The following is a 19,184-nucleotide window of genomic DNA, read 5'->3' as shown; positions in this document are numbered from 1 at the left end:
TACATATTGTTTTTTTTCTAGAAAACCAAAATGCAAAATTAAATTTAGTATTGATATGATTTTGCACGTTAGAAATATAAATGGGTAAATTACACTCATGACTACTGAACTTTATCTTTTTAATATTATGATCATTAAATTTCAATTTTTAACATTAGATCTACTGAATTTTAAACTTTTTAATCTTTGTGGCCACTCAACGGCTCAAAACGACCATTGACGGTTTCAAAATAAAAAAATCAAATAACTTTGATACATATTTGATAAATTGAACCTAGAACTTTGATTGCGTATTTGATAAATTGGTGATTTGATCAAGAACTTTAATCGAGTATTTGATTAATTGGGGATTTTTTAAATTGGGATTGTCATATAAATAATACAAAATTAACTCATTGATGTTGTATTTAATTAAGGTTCAGAGTGGTTAATTAACTCATTGAGTTTGTATATAATTACAAAACTCAACTAGATTAATATATGATAAGGCGATAAATTTCTCAAAGTTTGTTAAAAACGATTCAATCTTACTTTTATAATCTAAATCTAAATTAATTTTGAGAAGTTTTATATTGGTACGTAAAAATCTGTTCTGGACCACTCAGATGATAACACATATATATTCGGAAAAAATTGAGTAAGTTCGATTTAGTAATTTTTGTTTTTATACACGCAAGTGTAAAATCGGTCTCCCAATGAACCAATCATGTATTCACCATTGTGTATGATAATACCATAAGGGGTAAATGTCACCAAATCATAGTAAAGGGGACAAATGATAAAATTTTGGATATTAGAGGGACCAAATAAACTTGGGTAAATCCTAAAAAAAAAACCTGTGGTTTCATGGATTTCACAAAAAAAAAACGTTGTGGTTTGTTTTTACAAAAAAAAAAGGAGCGTGTTATACGCCATTACACGAATTAAGGAAAATGACTTAACACCGTTAAATGTGATGACGTGGCAAAGGGTAAAATTGTCCGAATTAAAATAAAAAATAAAATTAAATAACAAAAAGAAAATTAAATTCTTCTTCTTCTTTTTCTTCTTCTTCTTCTTCTTCTAATTTTTTTTTTAATTCTTCTAAAAATTTCAGAATGTCTAAAATCTAGACGTGATGAACGTCTGGAAAATCCAGACGTGATTTCTTCTTCTTCTTCTTTTTCTAATTTTTTTTAAAATTCTTTTGAAAATTTAAGAACGTCTGGAAAATCCAGAGGTGATGAACGTCTGAATTTCAGACGTTCTTCAGAATTTCCAGAATTCTGAAAATTAAAAAAAATTAGAAGAAAAAAAGAAAGAGAAGAGAGAGAGGAAGAAAAGAAGAAGAAGAAGAACTATGGAGAAAAGAAAAACCATGGAAGAAGAAGAAAGAGAGAAGGAAGAGAGAGAGAATTCTAGATAAAAAAATTTATTTTTTCCCATTTTACCATTTGTCACGTCATCACATTTAACGGTGTTAAGTCATTTTCCTTAATTCGTGTAACGGCGTATAACACGCTCCTTTTTTTTGTAAAAACAAAGCACAAAGATTTTTTTTGAAATCCATGAAACCACGGAGATTTTTTTTTTAATTTACCCAATAAACTTTTATACCTTTACTTTTTCATATAGAAAAAAAAAATCATACTGAATTATAATTTGCAGCTTGGTGTAAAAAAATAAAAAAATTTATAATATAAAAAAATTGGAAAACCGGTGATTCCTTACATACTAATATCGGTATGTCAATAACCGGTGTCAGTTACCCATAGTTGGTTAAAAAGAAGCACTACAGTTGAAAATATTATTACCTCAACTTCTTTTTTAAAATTATCTTCTAAAATAGCACTTTTTTAAGAAAGGGTTAATTACAAATAACTACCATGTGGTTTGACCGATTTGTGATGTGGTACCTGTGATATTTTTTTTTGCAAACACAACCCTATGGTTGCAAAATTTTACATGTTTTTTTTACTTTGCCAAATTTGGCCGATAACGACCTCAAAATGAAAATTTTCAAGAATTAAACTTATTTGGTATCATATTTACTATGGAACCACATTCTTAATTTTTCAAAATCATCATTTTTGGAGTTTTCTCTCTAAACATTTTCTTTCTCTCTCATAAAAAACAACACCTAAATGACCTCAAACCTAAAAAGTTGAAGAATTAAAGTTGCTTAAAATATCATTTAACTCTTGAAAATTTTCATTTCGAAGTCGTCATCGGCCAAATTTGACAAAGTAAAAAAAATATGTAAAATTTTGCAATCATAGGGTTGTGTTTGCAAAAAAAAATACCACAGGTACCACATCGCAAATCGGCCAAACCACATGGTAGTTATTTGTAATTAACCCTTTAAGAAATTATCAGTTATTATTTTATTTTAAACATATAATAATCAATTGCAATGTTAGAAAAGTTATACGCAAAGTTTTTACGCATTTATATATACTTATCTAGGGTTCGATGTCCGCAAATCGCTAAATGCGAACCTTCTTTGGAATCCATTTAGTGTAAAATGCGGCTAGATTGCGAACGAACTATATGTGTATGTGTTCGCACTTGTCGAACTATGAACACCATTCGTTAAAATGCGAACTTATTTCGCATCGCATTGGTACAAATCAATACAGATCATAACATGTGAATCGCATCTCTAGAAATGCGAACGTATATACTAAATGCAAAACTGAATTTCACTCAATTTCATTAAGTTTCACTCAGTTTAGAACTACATTTTCTATGTTTATCATATGATTCTTATGGTAATTTGATAATGTATTTTGCTCTTTTTAGTAAAATATGTCCACAAATATTGTTATTTTTTTGGTCTCTTGGAATGGCCAATGGAAAAAAGTTGCAAGTATCATGACATACGTGGGTGGTGAATGGAAGTTGTTCCGGGTTTCAAAAAAATCAAGTTGGAGAAGTTAAAAGAGAGAATTTACACTTGTGTTTGTTCACATAATTTTGATTTGACAAAATTGTTTAAGTATAATTAAAAACATATTCTAAACATACTAAGTTTAAATGCTTTGATTTATTCTACTAATGTGTTTGTTCAATGTGAGTTAAAAATTGCTTATAAGACATAAGGATTAAAAGGCCCAAGCCCAATACAAGAGTCAAAGCCCAAGTCAAACAATTCAAGACAACTCGGCCCGCGAATGTCAAAACGTTGTCGTTATGGACAAAACGCAACTCAGCGGAAGAAGGATCTAGAAGACCTTCAGGGAACAACTTCAGAACGAAGCTGCTGAGTTGATTCGATAAAGCGTACAAGACAGCAGCTGGCTAAGGAAAACTTCCAGACAAAGTGTTTCCACTTTGGGTAAAGTTCAGACGACACAGTATGCTGTCTAGTTGACATTACCATAAATGGAGAGACACTCTGCCGAGCTGACCAAAAGCTGACCGAGGACAGAAGATACTCAAATCTGATTGGCCGAGAGCTCTGAGCAAGTCAGGATGACAACGACAGGAAGTCATTTCCCTCCAACAGTTATTTCGAAATTCGAAATGACCGATGTCCAGACGTCTCTATAAATAGTGCCATCAGAAGCTTCATTCAACACAGAACTTGATTAAGCCATTACGCTGACCAAATTTCTACGCAAGTTCTGCAAGCAAAAAGAAAAGCAATCTTACACTAAATTTCATATCTTTTGTGTAAAAGTCTAGAGTGATTATTCAATCATCTAAGGTGTCTTAGCAATAATTGTTTAGGACAAACACTTATCATTTCTAGAGATTAGAAAGGAGAGGCTGAGTACTCGGTTATAGTACTCAGCGAGAGATTAGGATTGAGTAGAGATATAGAGGAAGGTACTCTTGTTATACTCAGTTGCTAAGATTGTAAAAGGTTTGAGGCTCTACCTTTAAAGAGCTCAGTAGAGGATTCGAAAGCTCGAAACATGTTCCGGGGACAGGACGTAGGCTTAGAAGCCGAATCTGGATAAATCTGCTGAGTAACGCATTTCTTACCTTAAACTCCTTATATATATTGCTTGCTTAAATAACCAAAAACTGACCAAGTAAAGAGGTCAAGCTGAGTTGTGCGCATCGAACATCTGAGCTCAGGAATAGACTCTAAGTGCTATATCCTGACTCAAGTTAAGAAACTGACCTAGTCACCAGTTGACTAAGCCAGTATCTTGCTGTGTACTCAGCGCCGCTGTTAAAACCTTTTCTCTTAAGAAAAGAAGTTTGCCCTAAATTGTAAAAAAGTTTAAATAGTTCCTAACCCCCCCCCCCCCTTGGAACTATACTTGTAACGTTATAAGGGACCAACAAGTGGTATCAGAGCTCTAAAAGCTCTCTGTAAAAGGTTTAACAACCTTGAGCTGATCCCCACTATAGGCGAAAATAGTACTCGGTTTCTCCCAGGAAACCAAACAACTCAGATATTGCCTGAGGGGCTGTCCATCACTCGGCCTCCCCTATTCTTCGGGTCTAACTATACCTTCTGGAAGAATAGGATGAAAAATTTCATTTAGGCTACAAATATGAGTGCCTGGCTATCTATAGTGCAAGGCCCATTTGTACCTGTTGAAGTTGTGGCTGGCCAAACAGTTGTAAAAGCTGAGGCCAAATGGACAGAGGATGATCTCAAGAAGCTTCAAAATCACGCTTCGGCTATTAATATGCTTCACTGTGCGCTCGATGCTGCAGAATATAATAAAATTTCAGGTTGTGAGTTGGCGCAAGAGATCTGGAAGAAGCTGGAGGTCACCTACGAAGGAACCAATAAAGTAAAGGAGTCCAAGGTGAACCAACAGATGAGACTGTACGAGCTGTTCGAGATGAACAATGATGAGGGCATATCTGACATGAATGCAAGGTTTACCAACATCATAAATGAGCTCAAGAGACTTGGGAAGATCTTCACTGAGGAAGAACAAGTCAAAAAGATACTCAGGAGCCTTCCTAAAGACTGGCAAGAAAAGAAGACTGCTGTTGAGGAAGCTCAGGACTTAACCACCTACAAATATGACGAACTCATCGACTCGTTGCTGACCCATGAGATATCAATGAAAAACTTCGAGGTGAAGGAAAAGTCTGAAGACAAGAAGCAGAAATCTCTTGTCATGAAAGCTGACTCCACTGATGGGAGCTCAACAGATGATGAAGAGATGGCTACGTTCACAAGGAAGATGAAAAGGTTGTTCAGGAAAAATGACAAATATTTTAAGAAGCCTTACAGAAAGTTTGATAAGTATAAAGCTGAGTCCAGCGACAGCAAATACAAGAAAGACAACTCAAAGCCCATTACATGCTTTGAATGTCATCAAACTGGCCATATAAAGTCAAGCTGCCCCCACGCTGAGGAAAGATAAGAAGAACGGCAAAAAGGCAATGGTGGCTACATGGAGCGATAGTGATGAGTCTTCATCAATAGAACCTGATGCCACCGAGTCAGCGAAGATATGCTTCATGGCTGACGAACTTGCTGAGCCGTGCGTTTCTGAGCATGCTGACCCCTCCGTTGCATCTGACGATGAGGAGCAATCAAATGAGGTAATATCACTTTCCCAGCTCAGAAACGAAATGGGTAATGCCGTGAGTGATCTCTATACACTTGTCAAAAAGTGTAATAAGAAAATTAGAGCACTCAGCAGGCGCTGTGACGAGGTTGAAGAGGTCAAGCTGAGTGACCTCAGATACCTTCTTCAGGACAACTCAACTTTGCATGATAACATGAAGATCATACATGAGTCTGTCTCTGAAGTCCAATCAGTTTCAAAGAAACTGAGAAAGGACGTCACAACTATCCAGAACCAATTAAAGGTTCCAAATAAAAGAAACATTCCTCTGAGAACTCAGTACCAAGGTACTCAGCAGAGATGGAATACCCAGCGGAATGTCCAGTGTGACATCTGTGGGAAGAAAGGTCACACCACAAAGGTGTGCTGGCATGCTCAGCACTAGGGTGATGACCAGTCAGTGAGACAACCTAAACAGAAGGTCAGCTGTGACTTCTGTGGAAAGAATGGCCACACTGTCCAAGTATGCCGCCATAAAATAAAATATGATGCTTTACCTGTTGAACCTAACAAGCCAGGACCCAAAAAGAATTGGGTACCTAAAAGGAACTAGTTACAATGCAGGTAAGCCTGAGGTGTGCTGAGAAGTCAAAGATGTGGTATATTGACAGCGCATGCTCGAGGCATATGACTGGTGATGAAACTCAATTCATCACGTTTGAGCGTAAACGAGGAGGAAGCGTAAGTTTTGGAGACAACAAAAAGGGTAAGATAGTAGGGTCAGGAACCATTGGAGGTAATCCTACTATTGAATCTGTCTCCCTAGTCAGCGGACTCAAATATAACTTACTCAGCGTAGCTCAGCTATGTGACAATGGGAGAAAAGTTATATTTGATGATACTGGATGTAAAATATACGAGGGTAAATCAAATGAGTTAATTTTAACTGCCCCTCGCATAGATAATGTCTTTATGCTAGACTTAGAGAAAAAGTTTTCAAAAACTGTATGCTTAGTATCAAAGGAAGAAAATTCCTGGCTATGGCACATGAGACTTGGTCATGTAAGCATGGACCTCCTGGCCAAATTAGCAAGAAAGCAATTGGTTGAGGGACTGCCTGAACTTAAATTTGAAAAATATCAATTATGCCACGCTTGCCAAGCTGGAAAACAAACCAAACAATCTTTTCACAGCAAAAACATTATCTCAACTAAGCGTCCGTTAGAGTTACTACACTTGGATCTCTTCGGTCCAGTCCAGCCGATGAGTCTGGGTGGAAGAAGATTTTTCTTGGTCATTGTAGATGACTTATCTCGGTACACTTGGGTCATCTTGCTGAGTAGCAAGGATGAGACCTTTGAGACATTTTCAAATTTGGTTAGAAAAATTGAAAATGATAAAGACCTAAAATTGGCTCACATCCGAAGTGATAATGGTGGAGAATTCAAAAACCAAAAGTTTGTTGAATTCTGTGAAGCTAGCGGCATTGACCATAATTTCTCTGCTCCTAGAACACCTCAACAAAATGGGGTTGTTGAAAGGAAGAACAGAACTCTGGTTGAAATAGCCAGGACAATGCTGGATGAGCATAGGCTTCCAAAGTATTTTTGGGGAGAGGCTGTTAACACAGCGTGCTATATTCTTAATAGGGCTCTAGTTAGACCTATATTAAAGAAAACCCCCTATGAACTTTGGAAAGGACGAAAGCCCAACATTGGATACTTTCGTGCCTTTGGCTGTAAATGTTTTATTTTGAATACCAAAGATAGCTTAGCAAAGTTTGACTCAAAAGCTGATGAGGCTATCTTTTTAGGCTACTCAACAAACAGCAAAGCATACAAAGTTTTCAATAAACGAACTCAAACTTTAGAAGAGTCAGTACATATTGAGTTCGACGAGACTAACCCTGCAGGTAGATACCAGCCACTGACCGAGGATGATCCACACTCAGCAACCGCTGACCAAGAACCAGCTGCTGAGTCATTCACTAAAAGGCTGACCAAGAGTAAGAGTGAACCTAAGATTGTTTTCACTGACCAGTCTACTTCTGTAGAGATTGTTGAAACACAGACAGCACAAGACATCAATCTACCTAAAGAGATAAGGATTCCAAGAGGGCACTCAGAGAGTGCAATCCTTGATTCTGCTGGGAATACCCTGATGACGAGGAATCAACTCAGGAGGTACCTCAGCAATGTAGCCTTCGTCTCAGTTCAGGAACCTAAGAACTTCACTGATGCTGAGGAAGATGAATTCTGGATGAGCGCAATGCAAGAGGAACTCGACCAATTCAGAAGAAACGATGTATGGGAGATAGTGCCACATCCAAGGAGTCAGAAGACCATTGGAACAAGATGGGTCTTCCGCAACAAACTGGATGAGCAAGGAAATGTAGTTAGGAACAAAGCAAGGGTTGTAGCTCAGGGCTACAGTCAGCAAGAAGGTATTGACTACGGTGAGACCTTTGCCCCAGTGGCAAGGCTAGAAGCTATTAGGATCTTATGTGCATATGCATCTTACATGAACTTTAAATTATTCCAAATGGATGTTAAGAGTGCATTTCTTAATGGAGTTATAAACGAGGAAGTTTATGTTAATCAACCTCCAGGGTTTGAGGATCCAAAATTCCTAAACCACGTTTATAAACTCAAAAAGGCTCTGTACGGCCTCAAGCAAGCACCACGTGCTTGGTATGAGAGGCTGACCAGTTTCCTGCTGACTAGAAATTATGTCAGAGGCAAAGCTGATACAACCTTATTCATTAAGAGAAAGGGTAAAGATACCCTGCTGGCTCAAATTTATGTTGATGATATAATATTTGGTGCAACTAACGAATCAATGTGCAAGGAATTTAGCAAACAAATGCAGACTGAGTTTGAAATGTCGATGATGGGAGAACTCAACTTCTTCCTCGAACTTCAAATAAAACAAGGAAAGAATGACATCTTCATCAGTCAAGCCAAATATGCCAAGGAGATATTAAAGAAATATGACTTGGAAAATTGCAAGCCAATATCCACTCCTATGGGCACTGACACTGTCCTCTGCGCTGACGAGAATGGTAAGTCAGTAGACAGCAAATTGTATTGAGGTATGATAGGCTCTCTACTTTACTTAACAGCCAGTAGACCGGACATTCAGTTCTCAGTATGCTACTATGCTAGATATCAATCTAACCCTAAGGAATCTCATTACATAGCTGTAAAAAGAATCCTTAGATACTTGCAAAGCTCAATGAACGCAGGTTTATGGTATCCCAACACTCATGGCTTTACACTCATTGGATACACTGACGCTGACTATGGTCGAGACAAGCTAGAACGAAAAAGAACCTCTGGAGGATGTCATTTCTTAGGAAGCTGTCTTGTATCTTGGTTCAGCAAGAAGCAGGCGTCAGTAGCCTTGTCTACCACTGAAGCTGAGTACATTGCTGCTGGTCACTGTGTTGCTCAAGTCCTATGGATTAAGCAACAGCTTGAAGACTATGGTGTTCAAACAAAGACAATTGAGGTCAAATGCGACAACAAAAGTGCAATTGATCTATCAAAGAACCCAATTCAACACAGCAGAATGAAGCATGTCAGCATAAGGCATCACTTCATTAGAGACCATGTACTCAAAGGTGAGATAAAGCTGACCTATGTCCCAACGGATGAGCAGCTTGTGGATATCTTCACAAAGCCACTGGCTCGTGAACAGTTCAGCATACTGAGAGAAGCCATTGGTATGTTTAATCCTCTTCAGTAAATTCCTGTTCTAAAATATAAATTTATGCTGAGTAAATTACTATGCTGAATGATTTATGCAAATGCATGCTGAGTGATTGTTATGTTGAGTACTTAACACAAAATACACATCAATACTGAGTCAATATGCACACCGAGTAGTAATCTTAAACTTAGAAATCATCCTTTCATATACTACTGACCACTCAGAATCCAAAACGCTTAGTATTCTAAACGCTGAGTGTTAGATCCGTTGCATTAAATGCAAAAGCACGCGTATAGCCACCTAGGATGACGTATGCGCCGAATGTGTCATAAAAGCCAGGATCCTTGTCGGTTGACAATCCCAAGGCAAAACTGACACATGGATTCGATAAGATCCACTCTTCACCGCTATAAATAATGGGTAAATCCCCATTCTTTATTTTCTTTACACCTACCGAATTCTAAGGCAAAGCTTTCTCTCTAAAAACTCTCAAAGCTTCCCAAACTTGTTCTGAAACCATGACTAAAGTTTCCGTCAACATCTCCGGTGCCGGTCACCCTAAGACCAGCTCCGATGAACCCTTCAGGCAAACTTTTATGCCTAAAACTACCAAGGTCACTACGCCGAGTAAAGGAAAAACTGGGCAAGCTACCTCCTCCAAAGGAAAACCGACCAAAATCAGAACCTATACCAAGGTTTTTGATAACATTAGCGAATAGAAAGTGGACTTCTCACGATGGGTTTCTGAGAACTTCGTGACATCCGAGAAACCCTTCTACGAATGGATATCGAAGAATGGGTGGACAGAACTGTTCTCTATTAGGGATCACACCTATCCTGACCTAGTAAGGGAATTCTACAAGAACCTCCAAGTCGCTGATGATAACCAGGACTATCTGGCAACAGTAGTAAGGGGGAAAACGATTTTCATCAATCCCACCTATTTGGTGAATTTGCTGAAGTTGAAAAATGAAGGAGCAAAGCTGAGAAGATCTGGAGATCATGACGGTACTGGGTACGAAGTCACCTTCTGTAAACTTGAAGGCCACTCAGGAGAAGTCTCCAGTTCCTCTATAGGTCAGCACCAAAAGATGGCTCACTATCTGCTGACCTACTTCATTTATCCTAAGATCAACTGCACCACCTCAGCAACGAACTTTGAGCAATGCTTCATATGGCATATGCTGACATACAAACCGATCAACATGCCAGTATTCCTGATTGCTGGGTTCCTACGAAGCACTGGAACTCTCAGGCTGGGCTCGCTCATCACCAGGATCCTCATTGATCATCAAATAGACCTAACTGATGAAGTTAAAGCTAGAGGATCTGAAATCACAGCTGCTTCGCTGAGGGCTTTGAAGTTCAATCAGCCCCTAAAAAAAGCAAAAGCTGCTGCTGCTGGTGAACAACAAGCTGAGGAAACAGCTCCAAAGCAAAGGAAAAGGACAAAGGCTCCAGCTGCCCGTAAGAGGAAAGCTGTTGAGACTCCTTCAAAGAAGGCTGAGCCTCAGGCCAAGAAGCCTAAGTCAGCTGCTAAACCAGGTCAGGAGAGACCTAAGTCAGCTGAGAAAAGGAGCAGGCAAGATGAGCCTAAAACTGAGGAAAGAACAGATGCATATGTGCAGCCTCAAAAGAAGCAGAAGTCTTCTACACTGACTCCCATTGATGCTATCCCTACTGACGTTGTTGTGCCTGGTGATTCTCACTACACACAGTGTCTAGGAATTTAGCTGAGCATTAAGAAGATGAGGTGCATCTGGACGATCAGTTCATTGCACAAGTTGAGGAAGAATTGGATAGGGAGGATGAAGAAGATGAGGAACAGGGAGAAGAAAATAGTGATGAAGCTGACTCCGAGGAGACAGCTAGTGAGATTGAAGGTGAGCAAGCCAATACTGAGTTGGCTGCTGGAGAAGAATAAGAACATGACCAATACAATGTTGATCAAGTACAAAAACAAGCTGACCAGCTTAATGCTGATCAAGAAGCTGATCAAAAAGAAACTTCGCCATCTCACTCAGGAGAGTCTATTCAAGCTGACCCTCCTCCTCGCAGAAGAAGATTGGTTAAGGCAAGTCAGAAGATAGTCAGTGACATTCCTGTTCAACAACCAACCCTTCGTGACTTTGTTATTCAGAAGCCAACCAAGGACCCTTCTGCACTTAAGCTGAAATTTTTCAGAAAGCAACCATCGTCTACTCCACCGGCTTCTCTAGAAAAGCAAGCCTCTGTTTCTTCACTAAAGGAGCATGCCGACTTGAATGCTTCCGCAAATTCTACGAGTCAAGTGGAATCAATTCCCGTCGATGCTGTCAATCCAAGCATTGTGCTGACTCAGAACATTCCTACCTCAGTTAGCACCGACAGCATCCGGATTACTTCCTCTCCACTCAACACCTCTGCCGATCAATCAGTTCTACCTGAAACTCAAGTGCAGATTGGAAACACACTTCCAGTCACTGACCACATCATTCCCTTGACTCCTCTTCCAATCGGTCATACTGATGTCACTGGACAACTTAATGAAGGCTCTCAAAGCTACATAAATGTCACTGAGTCTGGTAAACGAATCATCGACTCAGTGCAGACATTGATCAAAGACCTTCAACAAACTACTCCTCCTGCTGCTGGGTCCTCTACTGTTAAGACTACTCAGCTCTCCCTAGTAACTCAGCTTCTCAACGAAGTTAAGGGATTCAAGGACTTGCTGAGTCTCATCATTACCTTTCAAGCACAACAAGCTAAGCAGGATTCCATCGCAAAGCTGGCTGAGATCCAGCTGACAACAGTTCAACATCTCAACGCTCTTCAAGAACAAGTTCAGACTTTGTCAGCTGCGAACACACACTATGCTACTTCTGATGAAGTTAAAATGCTCTTTGCTCAGCTTCACATCGAGCAAATCAAAACCAACGAGCGAATGGTCTCCTATTCTCAGTGCTCAGTGGAGCAAATTGGTGAGGCCGTTCGATTGCTGAATCTGAACAAGCAAGAAATGGATACTGACGCTATGAAGCAAAATGAAATGCTGTCTATCACCAGATAAACCTTCAACCACATACGTCACAGCAATATTCAGCGTCAATACTATGACACATCCTTACTTAAAACATTCCATCAAATCGTTGCTGGTCTGACCGATGCACTTACCTGGATAGGCAAATCTCAAGCCTTCACAGTCAGCATGATCAGCGCTGCTGAACTTAATATACCCTCCGAGGTCTCAGATAATGGAGTGGCTATCTTTGATGGTGTCAATGAAAGCGCCGATAGACTTAAAGCGCTGTCCACAGAACTGACCAGAGCCGTCTTAACCGACGCCTTTAGGATTCCTCCTCCCGATGCTAACAAAACGGGGGAGAAAGAACAAGCGAGAACACAGCATGAGTCTAGTCAGTCCAAACAGAAGAGAAAGAAATAGATATAGGCTAGCTCATTATAGGCTAAGTATGTAGTCTCTATGCCTGTCTTGTTCTTTTGTTTGAAAATGTTGACTACCTATATTAATATCAATACTTGCATCTTTTCATTCAAACCCTGAGTTATGAATTATTTTTTATATACGATGCTGTGTATTAAGTTATTATGTATCTTCAATTACATCAACTATGTTTAATGCCTATAAAACTTGTTGATTGTACCCAATACTGATAACATGTTTGACATTGACTTGTATGTTTATAAAACATTGTCTTATAAAACTCATTGAACAACAAATTACTCAGCGCCCTCTGAATGATAAAACCTTCTGCTTAAACACTGAGTAAAATAGAATATGTTCCATGAGCTGACCTATATCTGAAAACTGACCTTAGACTTACTCGATTAAACCTTCAATTGTTTAGAATAAAACTAAGTCAGTAGCTCAACCCTTACGGGGGAGTTTGCTAAGTTATATTAGGTCAACTATCATGGGGGAGCTCAATACTGAGTTCTTCGCTAAATAGTTTTGCCAACATCAAAATGTGGGAGTTTGTTGAAACACCTTTCCACATAATTTTGATTTGACAAAATTGTTTAAGTATAATTAAAAACATATTCTAAACACACTAAGTTTAAATGCTTTGATTTATTCTATTAATGTGTTTGTTCAATGTGAGTTAAAAATTGCTTATAAGACATAAGGATTAAAAGGCCCAAGCCCAATACAAGAGTCAAAGCCCAAGTCAAACGATTCAAGACAACTCGGCCCGCGAATGTCAAAACGTTGTCGTTATGGACAAAACGCAACTCAGCGGAAGAAGGATCTAGAAGACCTTCAGGGAACAACTTCGGAACGAAGCTGCTGAGTTGATTTGACAAAGCGTACAAGACAGCAGCTGGCTAAGGAAAACTTCCAGACAAAGTGTTTCCACTTTGGGTAAAGTTCAGACGACATAGTATGCTGTCTAGTTGACATTACCATAAATGGAGAGACACTCTGCCGAGCTGACCAAAAGCTGACCGAGGACAGAAGATACTCAAATCTGATTGGCCGAGAGCTTTGAGCAAGTCAGGATGACAACGACAGGAAGCCGTTTCCCTCCAACGGTTATTTCAAAATTCGAAATGACCGATGTCCAGACGTCTCTATAAATAGTACCATCAGAAGCTTCATTCAACACAGAACTTGATCAAGCCATTACGCTGACCAAATTTCTACGCAAGTTCTGCAAGCAAAAAGCAAAGCAATCTTACACTAAATTTTATATCTTTTGTGTAAAAGTCTAGAGTGATTATTCAATCATCTAAGGTGTCTTAGCAATCATTGTTTAGGACAAAAACTGACCAAGTAAAGAGGTCAAGCTGAGTTATGCGCATCGAACATCTGAGCTCAGGAATAGACTCTAAGTGCTATATCCTGACTCAAGTTAAGAAACTGACCTAGTCACCAGTTGACTAAGCCAGTATCCTGCTGTGTACTCAGCGCCGCTGTTAAAACCTTTTCTCTTAAGAAAAGAAGTCTGTCCTAAATTGTAAAAAAGTTTAAATAGTTCCTAACCCCCCCCCCCCCCTTGGAACTATACTTGTAACATTATAAGGGACCAACAGTAGTGACCGCATTGTTGATCGAATGACACATGAAGATGTATGGGGTACTTATAACATCGAGCATGGTGATGTCACTACAAAAAATTCATGTTATTGTGACTAATTCTTTTGTGACGAAACTATTTTGGTCATAATAAATATGGTTATTGTGACAAAATTAAATATTTGTCCCAATAGTCAAACTAACTATAAAAGATTGTGATGAAATATTTATTTTGACAAACTTTTGTCGCTATTAGAATATAAATTGGGACCAAATAAGTTTGTCACTACTGTTCGTAGCTATATATATGGAGGGACGTTTGGGTGCCAAATTAGAAACATATGGAGACAAATATTTTGTCTCAAAAAAAGTTAATTCTTTTGTCAAAATAACCTAGTTCAGCGATTTTCAATTTTGTCACAATATTAATGATTATGGAAACACATGGTGCTTGGTCACAATAGATATAAAATTATAACTAAATATTTATCAAGGCGTAATTTTATCATATTAAAGTGTGTTGTGATAATTTTTTTTTTTTTATTTTGTGTCAATAACAAATATTAGAATTTGAAAGATATATTGAGATATTTTGGGTCAATTTTAAGTTTAGAAGCATAAAAATTTAACGTCAAATTTAAAGTTCTTAAAGTAAAGTATAATAATTGTTTTCCCTAATTTTATAACATTATTTATTAAACAATTAGTATTTTTTAGGGTTAAGGTGCAAAAATACCCCTAACGTTTTGGGTCAGAAGTAATTTTACCCCTAACATCTAAAATGGTGCAATTTTACCCCTAACGTTGGAAGTCAAGAGCAATTTTGCCCCTAACGTTAATAAATTGGGTCAATTTCAGACAATATTATAAAACACAGATATTTTTGTTCCTTATTCCGCACCAATTGCATAACAATTCGTTCTGAAAAAAGAATTTCATGTTTTTTTATAATTTAATAATAGAATTTGAGATTAATATTTATAAATTTGGTGAATTTTTTGAATTTATTGTGTCTAATTCGTACAAAAAGACAGTATATTTTTTTATTTTTTTACTTTTTTTCACATCCCAGTGTATGTTTATGATTTGTTACTGATAAAATGACACATGTATGAAGTGTAGATGACAAGATTCATGACCGAGAAAACAGTTTGATGAATTATTTCTCAAATTGACCCAATTTATTAACATTAGGGGTAAAATTGCTCTTGCATTCCAACGTTAGGGGTAAAATTGCACCATTTTAGACGTTAGGGGTAAAATTGCTCCTGACCCAAAACGTTAGGAGTATATTTGCACCTTAACCCTATTTTTTAAGTAAATGAATTAATTAAATTAAAAGATTAACTCCTAAACCCTAAAGCTACAAGTCTTAATGAATTATCCCTAACCACCGCTGCAACTCCACCAACAACCTTCATCTCATTATCAAATTGGAAGAAATCCTTCCAAACAGCTCTAATTGTCTTGCACTTAATTAGATCTCAACCTAACGATGCTAATTTAATCTACATTTTTTGAGGGGCAGAGAGAGGCTTGGAAGTGATGGAAATTCGAGTTCCGGCTCAAGTGGCTATTCTCCAGAGTATGTTACGTTGGCTCAGCTTGAAGAGGATGGAACCAGGTATTCTTGAAAGATAATTGAAATTGCTGCTTTATTCAATCTTTTTCTTCGAGTTAAATATCTCAATTTGAAACACTAAATGTTAATTTTCTTATCTTTGTTTCCTTGAATCAAGTTTTGACATTTGAAATTTGAAATAAGAACGGTATTGAAGAAGATTTGATATGCAACTCCTAAATTTAATCATCACTGTAGATGGTCTCATTATGTGTGTAATTTCAATCATTTTATTTTGGTTTTTTTTTCTTTGAACCTTTGCTCTGCAACTGTGAGATATTCGACTGACGCCCTGTGATTTTTTGATTCCTCATTTTTATCTTAACCCTCAATAGCAGTGTTGCAAAGCATCTTGAACCTGCAAATACAATGTTCAAATACAATGTTCTCGTTTATCTGGTGGATCATTGGATTTTACTGGGTATCCGTGGCCAAAGTTTGGCACATGGCTCTCCTCAACTCTACTGGTTTGTTCTACTACCTTTCTGCTGTAGTATGAAGTTGCAGTGTTTTTTGGACTGTTAACCTCACTATGCGATCGGTTTTTGTGCATTTTATACTCATCGAACTCACCTCCTCCGCCACCGCCATGGCTTGCTCCTGCGCTCTCCCTTTTGTTTGCTTTTCTCTGCTTTTTCGTTAGGTTAGTTTTTGTTGTTGATTCCAAATTAGTGTAACTGTCTTTTTTTTATTCCAAATGTCTCTGTAATTTGGTTTTTTCTGCTGCAAAATACGAACTACCAACAAGTAGTTAGATATTTAGAAGGTATCAGAAATCAATGAAATACAAAATAAAAAAACCTTTACCAGAAATTAGAAGTTTGAAGTGATTTATGTTTTTTAATTTGATTTTTGGACTAAATTGATCCCATTTAGACCACTTTGGGGTTAGATTGAATTTTTTTATCTGACATTGAGGGGTTCACATTACCAGAATGAGTTGCACAAAACATGTATCAAGACCATACTTATAGGTTTGCTAATGATTTAAGGGATAAGGTAATAAAATACGCCTATGGTTTTTGGAGAAGTATGAATTTAGGTTCTAAGTACAAAACAGTATCAATATAGGCATAATTTTTAAAAAATGTACCAATTTAGGCCTCAACAATGGAACGAGACATGTCATTGATATTACTCCATTAACTTCTGTCAATTGTAAGTGGAGGGAGACATCAGAACTTAACAGAGTAATAGGAATGACGTGTCCAATTTGTTTTCGATGCCTAAATTGATATATTTTTTAAACGTTAAACCTATATTGGTGCTATTTTGTATGTGGAGCCTAAATTGATATTTCCCCAAAAACCACAGCCAAATACCTTATCCCATGATTGATTTAATGAGTTGTAACTTCTTGTCCAACTCTAGGCAGTTTTTGGGTGGTAGAATATTTTAAATACTTGATTTTAGGGAATCTCGTACTTGATTTTAGGAATTGGAAACTAGAATATATGAACATTGATTTTAGATGTATATTTATCATTTAGGAATTCTAGTGGTTTTATAATCACTTCACTAGTAATGTACACATTCAATCAGAATTCATCTTTCATAGCCTATTTGTTATAAATATGTTAGCAGACTTCATAAAGAGAAATATGGTCTTTCAGCAATTCGCAATTTGTGAATCAACTGCTAACTTTTCACAAGTTTCTTTTAGGTATAGTTGTTGGAAGGAAATCATGTATTGGATTGATAATAACCTTCCAATTCTTTGTTTTTCTTTGAAGTTTTAAGGTATTTATCTCTTCAATAATATATAATTATGTTATATTGTCTTTAGTGACTACAATCTAAACTTTTTTTTCTTTATTTTGTTAAATGCAGACGAGGCTTTCTCTTGCGTGGATTTGAAGTTTGTTCAATTGTGTCAAAGTTGGAGATTGTTTTTAGATTTAGTGTTACTTTAAACATCTTATATCGTCAATTAATTTTATTAATTTGGGGTTTATTTTTTACTTTTGTAAGAATATTGTACATTTTTATTCCAATGGAATATTGGGTTGACATATGATTAATGTTAATCTATTGATATAAAAATTTATTATTATTCTTATTGCTTTACAACTATGATTTTTTCATCACGATTTTGTTATAACTCGTGAATTTTTTAATATTATCTTTTCGTCACAATTAAGTTTGAAATCCTGACAAATATTATTTATCACATTAAATTAATTGTAACAAATATTATATTTGTCAAAACATAGTAATCAATTAATTGCAACAAATATTTCATTTGTCACAATATACTATCCAATTGATTGTAACAAATTTTGTTTGTCACAGTAACTGATTTTGCCACAATAAATATCAAAATTTTGTCAAATTAACTCACATTTTGTGACAAATATAGACTTGTAGCAACAAAATGTAATACATGTTTTAGCAAACTATTAGTCACAACATATAACGTAAAAGTGACTAATGAAATTTCATCACAAGATAATATCAAGAATTGAGACAAACTATAATTTTGTCACAATATACTTATTGAGACGAGCTTATTACAACGAAATTGGTGACAAATTATTTTGTCACAATAAGTATATTGTGACGAAATACATATATATTGTGACGAATTTTTTTGTCATAACACATGCTTTTTTTTGTAGTGTGTTGGAGATATGTGAGGGTACTTATAATGTCGAGCATGATTATACTGGAGATACATTTGTAACTGAGACACAACCAATTGATAAAGTTGGTACTTAAACAAATGCACGAGCTGACTATGTCCCATCAAGTATCTATGACGTAGATGACGAAGATAAAAAAAAAACTAAGGAGGACTGATCCATTCGATGGCTTCTAGAAGTCCATGATGCACCCATAGTTCCTATTGTATGTAAAGCATCAATAGAGGTGATCAGTTTAAAGGTGTGTGATATATTCATAAACAAACGAGAATTGCAAGATGCACTCAGGAGACATGCAATTCAAGAGAAATATCAATGGAGTGTCTACAAATCCAACAAGTCCTTATTTGACGTTAAATGTAGACATAATGATATATGTCAGTGGCGAGCTAGAGCTATCGTGATATAGAATTCCAATATGTTCAGGCTTCGAATAATGGATAGGATGGACCAACACACTTGTCCCATAGATCAAATTCTACCACATCACAGGCAAACGGGGAAATGTGTTGCATGTACACTACTGGCAAAAAAATTTGATCAGGATGATAGAGTTTATCAGCCAAAAGACATTATTTTCGATTTTTGAAAAGAACACACAATTAACCTTTCTTACATGTAATCTTGGAAAGCAAGAAGTTGAGCGTTAGAAGCTCAATGTGGTACACCGAAAGAGTTGTACATATTGTTGTTGGACTATTGTGAGACATTGAAGAGTACTAATC

The 19,184-nt window shown here is 36.9% G+C and overlaps 1 long non-coding RNA gene across 3 annotated transcripts; it reads left to right on the top strand.

The window, feature by feature from the left end:
• Nucleotides 1–15,573: 15,573 nt before the first annotated feature.
• Nucleotides 15,574–17,805, top strand: LOC136213928 (uncharacterized). 3 transcript variants are annotated; one of them, XR_010681032.1, is made up of 4 exons: nucleotides 15,574–15,820; nucleotides 16,153–16,284; nucleotides 17,481–17,557; nucleotides 17,648–17,805. It is a non-coding gene; the product is annotated as an uncharacterized lncRNA (long non-coding RNA). The 3 variants fall into 3 exon arrangements; XR_010681038.1 differs by having other exon boundaries at nucleotides 16,153–16,460; XR_010681044.1 differs by lacking the exon at nucleotides 17,481–17,557 and having other exon boundaries at nucleotides 16,153–16,460.
• The last annotated feature ends 1,379 nt before the right edge of the window (nucleotides 17,806–19,184 follow it).

This window comes from Euphorbia lathyris, chromosome 1, assembly GCF_963576675.1.
Source record: "Euphorbia lathyris chromosome 1, ddEupLath1.1, whole genome shotgun sequence".
In the NCBI taxonomy this organism is placed as follows: domain Eukaryota; kingdom Viridiplantae; phylum Streptophyta; class Magnoliopsida; order Malpighiales; family Euphorbiaceae; genus Euphorbia; species Euphorbia lathyris.
The sequence above is the reverse complement of the archived record's forward strand: the minus strand, read 5'-3'. Positions and strand labels throughout refer to the sequence as shown.